Below are 6,881 nucleotides of genomic sequence, written 5' to 3'. Positions count from 1 at the left end.
GAAAACTCCAAAAAGTGTCACAAAAACTCAGACATGACTGAATAGCAACACCAAATCAATTCGAACCAGAAAAAATATATGCTATCTCAATAATATTTTCAAGGACTTGTTTTCCCTTTTGCAGATCAGTTCATCCTAAATTTTAATAAAGAGAGGAAGAAGGATGCTCAGATTCCCTGGGGGTGGATCTATTTTGAACTGCATCCTTTTAACAAAGTAACAAAAACCAGGATCCCATTTTTGGGGTCCAACCCCAATTAACTGTGCAGATACCTTGGAGACCAGAAGGGACCTCAACCTATTACTCTATTGGGTTCATGCTCTTTATAAAGGCCTTGGCTTTTTCAGGAGTGAGGCCTTGTCAAAATAGGAGAGAAAAGGGTGGATCACTAATTGAAACTGGCTATTAAGATGAGCATAATATCAATTTCCCTCAGAGTAGTATAAAATAATGTTGGAATGTTAGGTTGAGGGTCAGATTGCAAAGAACCCTAAAAATCAAACAGGGGAATTTATAATTGACTTTAGAGACAAATAGGAACATTTGGAGGTTGCAGAGTAATAAAAAGATGATCACAACTGCATTTTAGGGAAATGAGTTTTCCATTTCTATGGAGGAATAATTGGACAAGGGAAAGATTTGAGTCAGTGATACCAGGCAAAAGGCTCTCGTTATAATCCAAGAAATAATAAAATAATGATAATAATAATTACAACAGTTAACATTTGTATAATGACAACTCTCTGTCAGTTACTGTGCTAAATGCTTTATAAATATTATCTCATTTTCTCCTCGTAAGATTGAGAGCTTCGTGCTGTTTTTACATTTTACAGATGAGAAACCAAGATAAATAGAGTTTAAGTAACTTGCTCTAGTATTACTTTAGTCACATAACTAGCTAAGTGTCTCAGCCCTGATTTTAATATCAGGAACAATTAGAAATTTAATTCAGATGTTTCTGACTATAGGTTCAGTGCTCCATAACACAAATTCTTCAAACAATATCAACAAGTTAGGTGCAAAATATTGTGGAGGGAGATGAAAAGCAATATATGGTAACTAATTAGCCAAATGGAGAAATTGAGGCATTCAGGACCATCCAGACACTGTAAATATGGGTTCCTAGGAGAATGGATTCCTCCTTTCAATCAAAATAGGGTAGGTCAGAAGTTTGATAGGTTTGGGGAAGGGAAGATAAGCAATGAACTTTTACACATACTGAATTGGAGATACCTATGGGTTATACTATAATAAATATACCAATTAATGATCATACATTTCTTCTCTGATTATCTCCAACTTATCATTTATACGTATTTTTTGTAAATAGATGAACTCTTTGAGAGAAGGGATTCTTTTACTCTTTTATTTGTATGTACAGGACTTAGCATTCTCTCTGGCATAGAATAGGTGCTTAGGCCCTTTCTGTAAATTAAAAGTTATTAAACCCTTTTTTGTTTTGTTTTGTTTTGTTTTGTTTTGTTTTGTTTTGTTTTGGTTTTTGTTTTTGTTTGTTTGTTTGTTTGTTTGTTTTTTGTATAATGGATACCTTGGGTATGCTGTTGCATTCTACCAAAAAAAATGTTTTAACATTAAATAAAAATACATAGAATTGCAAAAGATGACAATTATATAGTAGGAGGTAATTTATTAACTTTTTACCATCTGCCAGGTACTGTTTTAAGTGTTTTATATATTTTATCTCATTTAATCTTTACAACAACCCTGTAAGATAGATGCTATTATAATCTCTATTTTTAGCTGAGGAAATGGCAGTGGATGGACTTTAAGTGAATTATCTAGAGAACATAATTGTTGTATGTTTGAAGAGGACCAGTGACATCTGGAAGGTGATATTCTGATTTGCAAATGAATTGGATTGGACAATAATAAGTCCCAACCAAAGCTTCTGTTAGTACTTGTGGGGTTTTAATGGCTCAGAATGAGTATAAATAGCTATTGTTTCTGTTCTAGCCAGAAACCTTGAGGTTCTTCCTCTTCTAGATTAATTTTTGAGTAGGTAAAATAGGCCTTCTTTTGCCTTGTTTCTTATCTTTTATCTCTTAATGGGTATAGCCTCAGACAAACTGAGACATGGCAAAGATCTCAGCCTAAAAAGAAAATCAAGGTCTCCTAGTACATTGGTGCCATCTCCAGTAGTGTGTGTGGGATGGGAGCTAGACCCCCTTCCCCAAATTAACTAATCAGGACATCTTCAGGTTCAAAGAGAAAGCATTTATTCAGTTCTTGCATGTAATGTTCTGGTTGGTTTTCTAGATGTCTTTGAGGCAGCTTTCTTTTGAGCAGAGTAATCACCATGAGGACAGCCAGGGATAAAGTTCAAATTATTTTTTATCTCCTTCACAGTCTGTCTCCTTGCCTGGGGCCCAGACCAGCTTTCTTGAGGTCCTCCAGAATGTGTGTTGGTTTTGGTGGGGGAGGCAGGAGACTACCATGATGGTCTCTATCTTGAAGTCTGTCTCAGTCTGGGAGCTTGTGCTCCAGCCTCTTGCCACCACCTTGCCCCAGTCTGTTCCAGTCCCCTTCCAAGTCTGTGTCCGAGCCTTCCCCGAGACTCTCAGGAGAGCTACCAGGTGTAATGGGCTGAAACTGAGCAGATGCACTTGGACAGCCAAGCACTTAAGGCTAATTACATATTGGAAAATGACCCACCCCACTTGTGTTGGCTTGATCTATTGGTGTTTACAGAGAATTGTAGGAGGGATTAGAGGGTGGAGTAAGACAAGCTACAGTGACTTCTGGCCGGTGGAGATTCCTGTGTCCATTCCTCTCACTTAGACAAAGAATAAAAATCAAGGACTTTTGCTTATCCTGACTCTGGCTGATTCTAAGGTATTGAGGGTGCTAACCCAGTCTTCACAACCAGGAGCTTGACCAAAGGTGGAAAGTCCCTGTCTCTGTCCTTGTTGGCTTCTTGTATACTCTATAATAATTACATCATCTTAGTGTGAATCTTGTAGAATAGGTGTCAGTGTTGTAGAACTGTATTAAATACTAAGTACATGTACCGAACTAGAGAATTATTAATCACCATGCTAAACTAGATAACCATTGACTTATCAATTCCACTGAGTTAGCACCTTGTAAGAATCCTTGTTTCAAGTGCAGAGTTCTGGCCCATAACACTCGCAAGACCATCTGGGAGATATATCAAGGTCCCAACATGTGCTTGACCTGACAAGCCAGAAAGAGGAAAGCTGACAGACACATCAATATTTTAATTTAATACTTTGATATTTTAATATTTTCAAACTATTTTGAAGTTTTTGGCAAGAAACTTAATACCATGGGAAAATAGATTGTATTTTTCTCATTTTCCCCAATGAAAGTAAGGCATGAAAAAATCATTTTACCAAAGCTTGGAGTTTTATAAAACATCTTTGGCTCTTAAAATAACCTTGTAATGTATAGATAATAAGACTTGTTCTATGTTTAGGAATGACTTAATGAAGAGAAATGTACGTGACTAGAACCTCTGATGCTGTGTCACCAAGAAGCCTTTGCTGAGATTAGCACAAAGTAGATAAATGGTAGAAAATCTATAATAGAAAAAAAGACCCAAGATCTTTCAATTCCAAAAGCCAGTGAGTGATATAAATTTCTATAGGAAAAGGAACAAAATGTGTCAGCCTGATGAAAAGTAGATTACTGGAGTAGGTGATTGAGAACCAATTTGCATATTTAACTACTATTATTTCATCCCAAGGTGAATGTCACTAAACACATTTGACTTAAGTTTATTATTTTGTATAATCACTGTTTTTGACTAAAATAACTAATGCTCCTCCAAAGTCCAATTATGTAATCCTACATTTGCTAAGTTTTTGTGACAAATTTGAAGTAAATTGTTTAGGGCCCATATTAAATCATACCTCTTGTTTGTAAGAAAAATCAGGATATACACAGAGTATAAACCTAAACCTGATACCTCTTGATAAATTATAGACTAGTTATACATCAAAAGAAAGATGCATAAATACTGAAAATCTATTTACAAAATGATGTTCTTCTCAGATCTAAACACTATACTTTAACAGAATGTGTCTAGTTCCGAACATATTGAGAACAAACCTGTCCCATGACTTAACATCTAAGAAGATAAATGGGTAGAGCTCTGGCATTAGAATCAGGAAGAGTAGAATTCCGAACAATTGTACTTGCATATAGTATCTATGTGTCCATAGTCAAGTGACTTAATCTTTGTTTGCCTCAGTTCTTTAATGTATAAAATTAGGATAATTATAGCATTTATCTTCCACTATTTTTAGGCAGGTACAATGGAATAATATTTGTTTTTTAATTATTATCATTTTCATTTCCAAATACTTTTTTTCTGGTTCCAAGTCTCTTCCTCATCCACTGGGAAGCCAGGAAATATAATTTTTGTTATATAGAGAGTTGTGTAAAACATTTTCATATTAAACATATTTTTTTTAATAGGAAAAAAAAAGAGCAGATAGGTGGCACAGTGGATAGAGCACCAGCCCTGAAGTTAGGAGGACCTGAGTTTGAATCTGGCCTCAGACACTTAACACTTCCTAGTTGTGTAACCCTGGGAAAGTCAGTTAACCCCAATTGCCTTAGCAAAAATAATAATAATAATAATAATAATAATAATAACAGAAAAAAAAAGATTTGCTTTTTTTCTTCACTTCAATCTGCACTCCAAGTTTATCACTTTTCTTTTCTTCTTTTTTTTTTTTTTAATTTTCTTTTTATTTAATAGCTTTTTAGTTATAGGTTATATGTATGGGTAACTTTGCAGCATTGACAATTGCCAAACCTCTTGTTCCAATTTTTCCCCTTTTTCCATCCACCCCCTCCCCCAGATGGCAGGATGACCAGTAGATGTTAAATATATTAAAATATAATTTACATTTTAATATAAATTAGATACACAATAAGTATACATGACCAAACCGTTATTTTGCTGTACAAAAAGTATTGGACTCTGAAATATTGTACAATTAGCCTGTGAAGGAAATCCAAAATGCAGGTGGGCAAAAATATAGGGATTGGGAATTCAATGTAATGGTTTTTAGTCATCTCCCAGAGTTCTTTTGCTGGGCATAGCTGGTTCAGTTCATTACTGCTCCATTGGAAATGATTTGGTTGATTTCATTGCTGAGGATGGCCAAGATCATCAGAATTGGCCATCATATAGTACTGTTGTTGAAGTGTATAATAATCTCTTGGCCCTGCTCGTTTCACTCAGCATCAGTTCATGTAAGTCTCTCCAGTCCTTTCTGAAATCATCCTATTGGTCATTTCTTACAGAACAATAATATTCCATAATATTCATATACCATAATTTATTCAGCCATTCTCCAGTTGATGGGCATCCACTCACTTTCCAGTTTCTAGCCACTACAAAGAGGGCTGCCACAAACATTTGTGCTCATACAGGTCGCTTTCCCTTCTTTATGATCTCTTTGGGATATAAGCCCAGTCAGTAGTAACACTGCTGGATCAAAGGGTATGCATAGTTTGATAACTTTTTGAGCATAGTTCCAAACTACTCTCCAGAATGGTTGGATGTATTCACAGTTCCACCAATGTATTAGTGTACCTGTTTTCCCACATCCCTTCCAACATTCCACATTATCGTTCCCTTTCATTCTAGACAGTCTGACAGGTGTGTAGTGGTATCTCACAATTGTCTTAATTTGAATTTCTCTGATTAATAATGACTTGGAGCATCCTTTCATATGGCTAGAAATAGTTTCAATTTCTTCATCTGAGAATTGTCTGTTCATATCCTTTGACCATTTATCAATTGGAGAATGGCTTGATTTTTTATAAATTAGAGTTAATTCTCTATATATTTTGGAAATGAGGCCTTTATCAGAACCTTTGACTGTAAAAATATTTTCCCAGTTTATTGCTTCCCTTCTAATCTTGTCTGCATTAGTTTTGTTTGTACAAAAACTTTTCAGTTTGGTATAATCGAAATTTTCTATTTTGTGATCAGTAATGATCTCTAGTTCTGCTTTGGTCATAAAGACCTTCCCCTTCCACAGGTCTGAGAGGTAAACCTGTGTTCCTCTAATTTATTTATAATCTCATTCTTTATGCCTACGTCACGAACCCATTTTGACCGTATTTTGGTGTACGGTGTTAAGTGTGGATAAATGCCTAGTTTATGCCATATTAGTTTCTAATTTCCCCAGCAATTTTTGTCAAACAGTAAGTTCTTATCTAAAAAGCTGGAGTCTTTGGGTTTTTCAAACACTAGGTTGCTATAGTTGTTAATTGTTTTGTCCCTTAACCTAACCTATTCCACTGATCAACTAATCTATTCCTTAGCCAGTATGAAATGGTTTTGGTAACTGCTGCTCTATAATATAATTTTAGATCTGGTACAGCTAAGCCACCTTCATTTGATTTTTTTTTTTTCATTCATTCCTTGAAATTTTTGACCTTTTGTTTTTCCATATGAATTTTGTTGTTATTTTTTTCTAGGTCATTAAAATAGTTTTTTGGGATTCTGATTGGTATAGTGCTAAACAAATAGATTAGTTTAGGTAGTATTGTCATCTTTATTATATTTGCTTTCCCTATCCAAGAGCATTTAATATTTTCCCAATTGGTTAGATCAGACTTAATTTGTGTGAAAAGTGGTCTGTAATTTTGCTCATAAAGTTTCTGATTTTCCTTTAGCATTTAGATTCCTAAGTGTTTTATACTATCATTAGTTACTTTAAATGGAATTTCTCTTTGTAACTCTGACTGTTGGATTTTGTTAGTGATATATAAGAATGCTGATGACTTATGTGGGTTTATTTTGTATCCTGCAACTTTGCTAAAGTTGTGGATTATTTCTAATAACTTTTTAGTAGAATGTCTGGGGTTCCCTAAG

Source organism: Sarcophilus harrisii, chromosome 6 (assembly GCF_902635505.1).
Source record: "Sarcophilus harrisii chromosome 6, mSarHar1.11, whole genome shotgun sequence".
In the NCBI taxonomy this organism is placed as follows: domain Eukaryota; kingdom Metazoa; phylum Chordata; class Mammalia; order Dasyuromorphia; family Dasyuridae; genus Sarcophilus; species Sarcophilus harrisii.
The sequence above is the reverse complement of the archived record's forward strand: the minus strand, read 5'-3'. Positions refer to the sequence as shown.